The sequence below is a fragment of the Cavia porcellus genome, unplaced genomic scaffold (assembly GCF_034190915.1).
Source record: "Cavia porcellus strain 051 isolate PalLab524CR breed Dunkin Hartley unplaced genomic scaffold, mCavPor4.1 scaffold_3, whole genome shotgun sequence".
Classification (NCBI taxonomy): Eukaryota; Metazoa; Chordata; class Mammalia; order Rodentia; family Caviidae; genus Cavia; species Cavia porcellus.
This window is the reverse complement of record NW_026947486.1, coordinates 84,071,260-84,083,506: the sequence shown is the minus strand read 5'-3', so window position 1 is coordinate 84,083,506 and position 12,247 is coordinate 84,071,260. Positions and strand designations below refer to the sequence as shown.

Genomic DNA, 12,247 nt, shown 5'->3' with positions numbered 1-12,247 from the left:
GGGATAACTGAGTTAGATTAACAAGACTAAATTGAACTGTGACGCTACAGTTAAAATAATGAAGAATATGGTCAGATTGCAGGACATGCCTTAGAGCATCTCCTAACACTACTACCATCTGCTGCTCTGATGGTCAGTGGTAACCTGCAACAACCTAATCCAGAGAAGATGACAAATTGCCCCAAATTTTCAAAAAAGAACGTATGGAACTTTGCAAGGGAAAAAAAAAAAAAAACGTACCTGTTGAGGTGCATGATGAAGGCCAAGGAAACACAGAATGGATAGCAGAAGAAGGAACAGTGTTACCTTGGGTCATGAACTTCATTCGTTTTTGATTTTGGAGAAGACGACCACATTTATGTCTGTGTGGGAAAGATGGCCATGGCCATGTTTGATATCTGTTGTAGAATTTCCAAGCAGGAACAAAATTTTGCCAAATACTTCTCTTTGAAAACCAAATTGCATTTATGGACCAAAGTGCCATAGTAGTTGTAAGTACTAGCTACGATTGCAGGACCAGCTACGGAAATGAAGATTTTAATTGCCATGAGTATCACTTTCCTATTTTTAAATAGCTACTGTATATATGTTAAGCAAATATGTTGTTTTATCTTAATAACATAATGTAATTGATTTAATGTCAATGCTCTTTTTACTCATTGTATAGTATATATTTTGCTATTTGATGCTAATACAAAGGTTATTTAGTGTAAGAATTTTCCTTTTGATATTTGAATCATCTGAACAGAGACAGAACTACCTCCCATTAAAAACTATGTTTGGGTAATAAAAACAAAACAACAATAAAAACAACAACAACAAAAGTCATCCTTTTTACAGGTGGACATTGAAGTGGATCTAATTTGATTTTCTTTGTAAAAGACTCCAAAGACAAAAAGCAGCTTAAAACCTAAGATGAATAAAAAAATGTTTACTAAACTATTGGTCTCCAGCAGTTTTTCCTGTTGGTTTGTTGCAGGTTCTTCTTTGTTTCTTCTCTTTCTCTTTTCACTGGTGCAGGTGCACCATTTTCATCATGTTCTTCATCACTACCACATTTTGTTTGCGTGCCCTGAAACTGTACTTTTTTTTTTTATCAGAACCAGGCTAGGCAGTTTTATTTTCTTTTTCTTTTCCTTTAAATTTGTGGTCTTTTGATTTCCATTTGTTTACAGGTGTTTGTTGATTTTCTGATTTTTTTTTCAAATCTTCATTTTCCACCTCTCCTTCCGGTATTTCTAACGTCCCTTCTTTGTTCCTGAATTGCAAGATGAAATTATTTTAATCATTGGATTTATCCAGTGTTTTCTTTGTTTTTTCTTTAAATAGAATTATTATCTTTTTTGCTCTTCTGGCAAAGTCTATCCACTTTCACCATAATTTGAGAAAAGTTTGCACAAATATTCTCCAAAGATCTAATCATCTAAGTCACCTGAAAATTTTATCAAGTATAAAATCTTTTCTTCTAAAGATTTCATTCAGCATCTTCTGCTAACTTCTGTTTTTCTCTTTGCTCTTGTTTAGCTTTTAATTTAGCTTCCAATTTACTTTGCATTATTTACTCATTTTTGTTAAGTAATATTTGTTATAAATATTTGCAAAATAATGTGTGTTAAAAAGTATTAGCAAATCAATCTTTGTATTTATATTTCTATCTCAGAATTTCCACAAACTTCTTAGCAGGTGTAGTGCTATTCCAACACAGCAAATATTGATCCCTAAAATGCTTTGCACAATGTTCTTCTCATCTGGATATTTAGTACTTGACCTTTATCTTCTAGCCATTATTTGATGTCATTGAGGGTTGCATCTGCTGGGAAGCCTTTAATATAAATATATCTGTTTTTTACATCATTTTCATACTTGTCAGTCATTTCAAGGAGAGTTTTGTTTGGAGAACTTCTGATTTTACTTTTATTTTCACTGATTTCCATGAGTTCTCCTTTATATTTTCTCAGTGCTTCCACTATTACATTTAAGTCTGTTGTTAGATGGTTGAGCCTAAAGAATTTTATCAGTATGTCCTATGGTACCCAGCTTTCATCCAAGTTGATTGATTCCTTTAAAAATTTGTCCCAGGACAAACTGAAGTCTCCAAAATAATACTCAACTTGATGACACATTTTAGCCTTCCAGAGCTGCCAATTTTTCCATTACCACTCTTTTTAGCCATTGTGGCTAATATTTAAGGCCATGATCTTGCACATGCAACACAGGTTCACAAAAAAATGACATAGACCTCTCCATTTCCTAGCACCATGGGCCTACCTGACATGCTCTTATTATCAATATTTAAGTATTGGTAAATCTACATTACAATATTTAAGTTATTGAATAACAGGTGAAGAGTAAGCATCATCCAAAGAAGATAGTAGGTCTTGTACTTTGGGGAGGGAATTAGCTTGTTTCTGTTTTTTCACAAGAAATTTGCATTGCATTAGGCATAATTATGAACCTTTTATTATATTCAGACTTTAAAGATGGTTTAAGTAGAAGTATATGTTTGTCAAAATGACACAAAATAAATTGTGACCATTACTCATAATATGTCAACATGAGTGAATTAACAAATGCTGACCATTGTGGGCTGGGAGTTTAGCTAAGTGGTGTAAGTGCGTGGGTTCAATTCCTGGTAACAAACAAAACAAAACAACAACAACAACAACAACAACAACAAAAACAAATGCTGACCAGATTACTACAGTATATATAATTCAGGATGCGTCTGTAGGTAATTGACATGTCAGCCAGCAAACTAGTGGGAAAGATCTAGCCTGGATGTGTTTGGCACCAACCAATAGGCTCATAGCCTACAAGAAATAAAATAAGGAAGGAAAAAGCCTTTGATCTACAATTTTTCAAACTTCCAACATAGACTTATACTGGTGACTCCAAGGTGAACACCCAGACCCTTTAAATTTGGACTAATGCATCCTTGATCCTTCTTGTGCTGTGGTTTCCATCTTCTTGGGCTGAGCTACCCAAGTTTTCTGGTTCTCCAACACCCAGCTGTCAATTGTGGATTCTTTTGCCTCTGATTTCCTAAGCCTGCCTAATAATCCTGTTACAGAATGCACATGAATTTTCTATCTAATTTGTCCCCCTAGAGAACTCAAACAAATACACTAAGTAGATGTCAAGTTCCTGGGTGCTATTATAAATGATATTGTTAATTTATTTTCATTCACTGCAGTATTTAATAAAAAAAATAACTTTTGAATATTAACATACTATTCCTCTGATCTTGCCCTGTTTTATGTGTCCCAGAAAATGATTTTCCTTACTGATTTAAAAAAATCTACATATCCAATTATATCATCTACAAACAGTTTTATTTTGTCTTTTTTCAGTCTATGTAATTTTTTTTTTTTTCTGTACTGGGGCTCAAACTCACAACCTCGTGCTTGCCAAGCAAACGCTTATGCCGCTGAGCTAAATCTCTAGCCTCCTACCAGTCTATGTAAATTTTATGTGTTTCTATTCAATATTTTACTACAATGCCAGTATGATTCTGAATAATAGTGTAAAACATCTTTGTAATATTTGTGATCTTTGTGAAAACATCCACTTTCTCACCATCAAGTCATATGTTCACCATAGATTTCTAGTAAATTTTTTAATCACATTGAAGAAGATATTGCACATTGTTACATTCTTAGATTTTTAAAATTATAAAGAGGTATAAACTTATGTCATTATCTTCAACAATTGTTACATGAAGTTTCCTTCTTACTTGTTGATTGAAAATATTACATAGATTGATTTTCAAATAGCGAAAAAAATACTTCACACCAGAAACACATCCCATGGGTTCATGCTAAACCATTATTTGTTTCCATTGTTGGAATGGATTGAGTTTTTTGAGGTTTATTGGAATCGTTGTTTATACAAATAGTAGCCTATAGTTTCCTTTCTTTAATAAGTTTAGTTTTTGTACTGAGATAATTCTAGCCTCATAAAATGAGATAGGAAGTGTTCTTACTGTTTGTATATTCTAGGCGAGATTGTGCAGAATTAATATGTTTTCTCCCTTAAGTATTTCATGGCATTCATCATTGAAAATATATTCTCTACTGCTTTCTACTAATTGAATTTATTTCTATTAATTGAAATAATTTCTTTTAATTGAATTTTAGGATAAATATTGACTTTGCAGATGGTTTATTCTTATGTGATTTCTGGTAGTTTGAATATTTTAATGAATAGGCCTATTTCATGTAAATAATCAGATTTTATTCACAGAATTTCTATACTCTTTTTGATGTCCATGTGATTAGCACTGATGAGCACTCATTATTTTTTGTAATTCATCACTTTGAATTTTCTATTTTATTCTTGGCTAGTTGGTCTGCAGATGTTATGAGTTTGCTATTTTAACTTTTAATATTACTTTTTATTAATGTATAAATGTAGGGCATAATGATTACAATCATTATAGGGAATTGGTACATGCACATATCTCCATTATTTCTTATTTTCTCCTCCACCACTTTTATTGTGCTAGCATTAGATTTGCATACTTACGTCTAAATCTGTGAAAGGTTAATTGTATTTTTTCATCTGAGAAGCTTTTGTTCATCTCAGAGGCCCATATTTTGGATTGAGTCTTTGAATTTGGGGAATCTGAGATTTTTCAATGCTTTATATGTTTTAGATATTTGTCTAAGTGATAACTGGCTAAAATTATTTTTACACTCGGGGTTTTCTTTGTACTCTGTTGTTGACTTGCTTTGTAAAATCTGTTTATAGGATGAGATTTCAGATGTTCATTCTTTGTATTATTTCCCCTGTACTCAGGATTTTGCTCACAAAATTCTTCCTACACCTATGTCTTTGAGAGTTCTGTGTATTCTACCTTCCAGTAGATTTAGTGTTTCTACTTCAATATTTAGATCTTTGATTTTATTTGATATTAGTTTACTGCATGGTGATAGACATGTGTCTAGTCTTAAGCTTTGACATGTAGAAAGTCATCTTTTCCAGCATCATTTATTAAAGTGGGTATCTTCCCTCCAGTGAATGTGTTTGGCACTTTGACAAATATAAGGTAATTGAGTGTGTTTTGAGTTGTTTCTGAATCTTATTATCTATTCCATTGATTCTCAGGTCTATATTATTGCCAGTGCCATGTTTTATATCACAATAGCTTTGTAATAGAATTTTAAGTCAGGAATTGTGATGCACTCTGCTTGCCATTGTTTCTTAGAACTGTTTTCTCTATTCGAGTTCTCTTCTGGTTCCAAATGAATTTAGGAAGGTTTTCTCTAGTTATGTCATGTATGCATGTTGTATTTTGATTATAATTTCATTAAATCTTTATAACAATTTCAGAATTATGACCATTTTTACTATGTTGTTTCTTCCTATCCATGAGACAGGACTATTTTTCGGTTTTCTAATATTCTCTTTGATGTCCTTTTTAGAGTACAGTAATTTCCAATGAATGGATCTTTTACTTTCTTTCTTAGATTGATTCCTATGTATTACACTTTTTTGGATGTTATGCTGAAGGGTGTGGTCTCCCTTATTTCTCTCTTAGTGAGTTTATTGTTTCTCTACAGGAATATTCTTCATTTTTGAGTATTCATTTGTTATTCAGCTATACTATTGCATTTGCTTATTAAATCTACAAGTGTTTTGGTGGATATTTGGGAAGTTTTCTATGCAGAGTGTCATATAACCTTCAAATAATGATAGTTAGTTAAATACCAAAATTAGAGAAGGACCCAACCAAAGAGGAAAACTACAGTCCAAGCTTCCTAATTAACATAGAGGCTAAATCTTCAATGAGTTCCTGGCAAACACAATACATCAAATCATCAAAAACTGTATACACCATGATCAAGCAAAAATTCTTCCCATGGATGCAGGGATGGTTCAACGTACTTAAATCAATAACCATAATACACATATCAAATGAAACAAAGAGAAAAATATCATAGGATCATCTTAATACATACAGAAAAAGTGCAGCACTTATTACAAAAAAAAAAAACTCTACAGAAAACTGAAATGTGATAAAACTCAATGTGATAAAAGATATCTATACAAATGAAAACTAACATCATACTGAATGGTCAAAACCAGAAAGCTTTCACTCTAAAATCAGGAACACTACAAGGATATCCACTATCACCACTCATATTCAATAGAGTTTAGTGACATTAGCCAGACAAATTAGGTAAGTAAAACAAGCGAAAGGAATGGGATAGAAAAAGAAGAATTTAAATTATTATTTGTAGAGCAGGCCTTTTAAATGAAGAATACAGGGAGTATTCTGCTCCTGTGACAAACTTTACAACTTGCTACCTGTGCAGATATGGTGGTATTCTTTGAGGTAAAAATCCATTGCTGTGTAGGGATACTCTGAAGCTTGACTTATTCCTATCGCAACTTGTCATTCAGCCTTTATAAGCCTGCTCGAAATTATCATTTGAATGGCTCCAACTTTTTTAGTTCTATGTACTCCTCATTTATATAACTAGATCTTTGCTGTGATGTGCTGCATTCTCCCATGTTTCCAGATGTTAGCTTACCTTGATACTTCAATTCTCTAATGTGTGTTCAAAAAATAATTGATTTTCAGGGTATAAATTTTGTTTTCTTATAGAATAGCAGTGACAGTTTCCAAGATCCTTTATATGTGAATGCCGAAACTAGAAATTTTGTCATATTTTTAATCGTTGCTGATCTAAGAGCTAAAGTACAGTGCTCCAGAGTAGTTCTAAATTGCACCTTTAAATTGTACGTGACAAATGCTTTTTCATATGTTTAAGGTCCATTTTTTATATTTTGGACACATTCTCTGTTTTACTTTTCTATGTTTGTGTCACTATCACCATTTTATTTGTCATTAACTTATTTAATTCCTTTACTTTCCAATAAATCACTAGATAAGTTTATTTTCCAGTATTTCTTGTGCATTTTAAATTTAACATTCTCACTGCTGTCACTTTAGTGCAAAACCTTTCATGTTTCCAAAGAAGTCACTCATGCCTTTTTCTTGTCTACTTTAGTCTTTTGCATGTGAGAAGAATGCATTAATATTAAGGAGTTTATAGATTATAATTATTGAGTCATAGTTTTGAAATAACACAAACTTGGTATGAGCTCAGTTTTTGATTCTCACAGCTGTGTAACAGACCACATGTAAATTTGCCTCACTTAGCTTCCATTTCTTTATATTATGAATGAAAACAACAACAGTATTTACTTAGTGACTATTTCACTGAGCTATAAAGTTTAATCATAACTATTGAGATTATAATTACCATGGAATTGTGAAGAAAAGTTACATACATATATGACACAAATTTGAAATATTCTTTTGATCATACATGATTTATAACCCACTTAAAGAGCAACAGCTTCATTTCTTCTGTGAATTATAGAGACCTCTTCAAATTCAAGCTCACGCATAGCTGTCATTTATATGCTTTAATTATCCTAGTTTCCTTTCTACCCAGAAGCATGTGGCAAATGCAAGTTTTTGGTTACAGGAAGGACCAGGTGAGAGAATGTATGCAATGTACTTAAGCTCATCACAGAAATAGCAAAATTGAGCACTTTGCATCTAACATAGTAGTCCTTTTTTTTAGCTATTTGGAAACTTATTTTGAATAGACTGATGCGAGGAGAAAAGAGAGAAGGAATTCAAGAATAATGCAGTTTACAAATAACAGGATTTTAATCATCTTATAAAAATGCCCTTATGAAAACTGGTAGTTTTAAAAGAAAGCAACCTGATTTAGATTACATTGAACCCAAAATTCAGAAACAGTTGCATATCATGATAGCAGTGTTAACTTGATTACAAACAGCTGCAAAATTCAATTGCCATTGGAATGTTATTCAAAAGATAATTAAACATAAAGTGCCCATATGTAGAACTCTGTTCTACATAATTTGCCCAATTCAGAGGCTGATTATCATTGACCTTCAAGCCATACACATTAGATATTTTATCTTAGCTATCAGAATCTTGAAAACTTATCATCTAAGTTAAGTTCCATTAAGTTTTTATAAGGACCTATAAGAAGGAGTAATGGATTTTGAATTTAGTTCTTAGAGATGTCAAATGTGTGTGTGTGTGTGTGTGTGTGTGTGTGTGTGTGTGTGTGTGATAACAGCAGTTATGTAAGCATAGTCTTTTAAGCCCCAAAGGCGTTTTTCCTAAACAAAACTTCATACATTATGTTGAATTCAATCATGCATGATACATTTGTTAAGGCAGACACTAATGTTCAATGGCTTGAAAATTTTTAATGAGAATCATCTTCTTTCTGGAACATAGTCCTTGAAAATGGCCAAATAAAGTAGATATCGCTTTTGTCTATGTGAAGTTTTGTCTATGCGCAATCTATGTACAGGAAAGGGAAATTCTTAGCTGAAGGGAATCTGCATGTGGGCTTGGAGAGGGAAATGTGTTACCCTTTGGCTTCTAATTTTGCCTCAGTTTGAAAGATGTATCTAAATGTGTGCTTTCAAACTAGAAGAGGTGTCAGAAACTTTAATACTATAGGTCAGTGTGGATCCAGTAATACACAGGAAAAGGCTGGCATATCAATGAACAGTTATGTTAAACAAACAATAACATCCTTTGTTAATATCGGGAAGGAAGCACAAAGATCTTATCACAAAGAATAACGTGGGGCATTATTTAAAATGGCTGACGGGAGTGCATATGAAGAAAATTAGACAAATTCAGAAATATTTTGGATGTATTATCTTCAGGATTTTATGATGGTTTTAGAATATGCACATCTGTGTCTATGTATGTATATAAACTTCAAGGAAAAAGAAATACTAATTGCTCTAAATTTTCTCCCCTAAGGAAACAATCGCTTTCTTCTATTGTTTTCTGAGATAAATAATACAAGGAAAGAAAATGTTTGTGGAATACAAGACTTAAATTTTAATAACCCACATTAGAAAGTTATGAGACATAGTACAAGGAATAATAAAATAAGGTATTGGGTACATAAAATATTTCAGCCCAGAAAAATACATAGACTGGAAATAAACATTTGATAAGTAGCATCTACACTGTTAGTGACTGATGCTACAGAAATTATTGAAACACTGGAACAGAATGTAGATATGAAGAAAGAAAATGTAGAATTGCTTCTTTAGGTATCCTAATATGATCTGAGGTCTTTTGGTTAAGAAGGAGCTAAAATTGGATACATAATAGTAGCCAGTTCAAGCAGAAAATTAGGCACATATGTAGTGGAAATAGAGAAAGCTATTGTAAGAATGAAAGAATGGCAAAATGTTTTACATGTTGCTAACGAAGATGAAAACATGATAATATCTCTTACTGTGAGCAATGCAAAGTCCTCAGTTCTGTTACTAAAGGACATTTTCAGTACAATGGTGGGAATGGGAACAAGATCGAAATGTGCTGAAGAATAATTAAGGAAATTTCATTTAAAAGGCTTCATAAACTTGTCTGATAGTCTCTCGTTATTAGAGAAATAACAAAGATAAGTTATAAAACCTGGAATTAAAAGCATAGTTGTACTTTAAAAAGTGACTATCTTTATAACAAGAAATAGAACAGAGACATTAAGAGTGATGCTAAGCCACAGATTGAAGGGAAGAGATCTCATAAGACAATTAGAGAGGGAAGTCCTGTAGCTTCATTGCAGTCAAGGCAAGACATTATCAGCTTAAAATATGTGTTATAACTCTAAATTGTTTTATGTAAACCTTACAGTGATCACAAAGAAAATATCTGAAGTAGATACACAAGAAATAAAAGAAGTAAAAGGTAAGTGTATACTGTTGTAGTCAGAGGTTGTACACAGAGAGCAATTCAGATCAGGACATGGAGTTTATAATATTTTTATAATGGTCACCGGAAGTTAATTCAGGAGAATGCAGGAAATGTATCCGCAATACCAAAGACATAGATTATTTAGTCAAGAGCCTAAACCCAACAGCAATGTCCCACATGAGTCCACATAAAAACCCAGGGCTTAGGACAACGCCTCCACAAATCCAACTGGAAGTCCAGAGCCCACAAGAAGGACTCACGCCAGTCTCTTTTACGGATCCCTGCCAGGAAGACCCAAGGGTCAGGGGTGGAAGCCAGAAAGTCTATGCCAGCAGGATGAAGGAGCTGTGCTAGTGGGATGAGGGTTCCACGCTGGAGCTGAGAAGTGACACTCACAACAAAGAGCAGGGCTAGCCTGAAAGGCACCACAGCTGTCTTCAGTGACACGGAGGCCCAGAGTTCTACCGACGGCAAGCACAGTCAGGTACGTGCCAGGAAGCAGCATGACGAGTTCATCCTGGAGGCCAGGAAGCAATGCTCGATGTGAAGACCAAAGCTTCTCCAGGAGAACCAACAGCTCAGACAGCAACTCGTAGGAGAATCCACAATACCTCCTTAACACCTCAAACCTCTCAACCCTCTCAACCCTCTCAACATCTCCCTTCTTCTCCACCTATTTATCCTGGCAAATTTCCTCAAGTGGAGCATCTTCTCTCAATGCGTGCTGATGTAATCCAGCTGGCCTTAAGTTGACCACCAGTTCTCAAACCTTAACATATACCATTAAAAATCATATTCTCAGATAGGAATAAAGTAAAAAGGAAAAAACACACAAGATATGAAGAACTAAAAACACAATTAACAGAATGATAATAGTATGTCCTTGCCTATTAGTAACTACCATTAATATGAATGGATTGAATTCTTCATTCAAAATAAATGCCCTGCCTCAATGGCTAAACAATGAAAAGTATAATAAGATGCCTACTAGAGATTAAGTTCACTTTTACTGACGAAGGCAAAATGAAAATAAAAGATAGGAAAAACATGCATCAATTCAATGAGAACCAAAGAGAGAAATGAACTTTAAGTAAAAAGCAAGCACAAAAACTAAAACAAACCCAAAACTATAAAACAAGACAAAGAAGATCACTATAGGGATCCGGAGTCCCTGCAGAAGCCCGTTCCTTTGTCTGAAGGACTGAATACTTCTACAAGCAGGGAGGCATCGCAGCTTCCTGAGGCACCTCAGCCTGTGGTGAGTGCCCAGCACAGTCTGCCCAAATCTCAGACTGTTCCGGACCCCCCAGGCTTCTGGATGCAGTGAAGTGGAGCAGTGGGTTAGAGGCCACTACAGCTGCCTCCCCATCCCCCCCGGCTACACTTGGAAGTCTACTGAGCTCCTGACGGATGGGCGGGCCTACACTAACCCCCGAGCCCAGCCGCACCTAGGCATCTCCTGCAGAGGAGGAGCTGGGCGGATCCGGAGTCCCTGCAGAAGCCCGTTCCTTTGTCTGAAGGACTGAATACTTCTACAAGCAGGGAGGCATCGCAGCTTCCTGAGGCACCTCAGCCTGTGGTGAGTGCCCAGCACAGTCTGCCCAAATCTCAGACTGTTCCGGACCCCCCAGGCTTCTGGGTGCAGTGAAGTGGAGCAGTGGGTTAGAGGCCACTACAGCTGCCTCCCCATCCCCCCCGGCTACACTTGGAAGTCTGCTGAGCTCCTGACGGATGGGCGGGCCTACACTAACCCCCGAGCCCAGCCGCGCCTAGCCATCTGCCTGCAGAGGAGGAGCTGGGCGGATCTGGAGTGCCTGCAGAAGTCCCTTCCTTTGCCTAGAGGACTGTGGATATCTCTGCAAGCAGGGAGGGATCACAGGCTCCTGAGGCACTGTGGCCTGTGGAGAGCACCCTAACCCAGCTGCAATTGAAGAGCTGTGGATCTTCCAAGGGGCAGGTGGGCGCACAGTGTCCCTGAGGCCCAGCTTGTCTGGAACTGCGGAGTTCTGAGCAGGCAGAGGCGGGACACTGGTTCTGCAGGCCCAATGGCTTGGGGTAGTGCGGTGTCAGAGGCTCAGTAGCTCCAAGCATAGAAGGGGATTTTCAACAGATCCTGAGGAAGCTTTCAAATAACACTTGAAACACAGAAATATACAAAATGACAAAACGAAAGACAAAATTACAACCTCAAACCTCCAGCCCATCTCAGGAAACCCTAGGAGCAATGTATATAGAAGAAAATATATCCCATCCACCTCATATATCGGACATAATAGCTACTGAAGTTGACAAACAACTCCAGGAAGCTTTAAAGAAATTCAAACTCGAAATAATCTCCCAGATAAAAGAAGAAATGATAAAAGAAATGAAAGAGATTCTAAATATATCTAAAGAAAACACAGATAAAAAATTGGAGGAACTAAACAAAAAGATAGAATCCCTAGACAAGCAATATAAGAAACAAACAGA

General features: G+C 35.4%; 1 pseudogene; it reads right to left on the bottom strand.

Moving 5' to 3' along the window:
• Positions 1-1,158: 1,158 nt before the first annotated feature.
• LOC100719303 (lupus La protein homolog) overlaps positions 1,159-12,247 on the bottom strand; it is a 34,158-nt pseudogene continuing 23,069 nt past the window's right edge.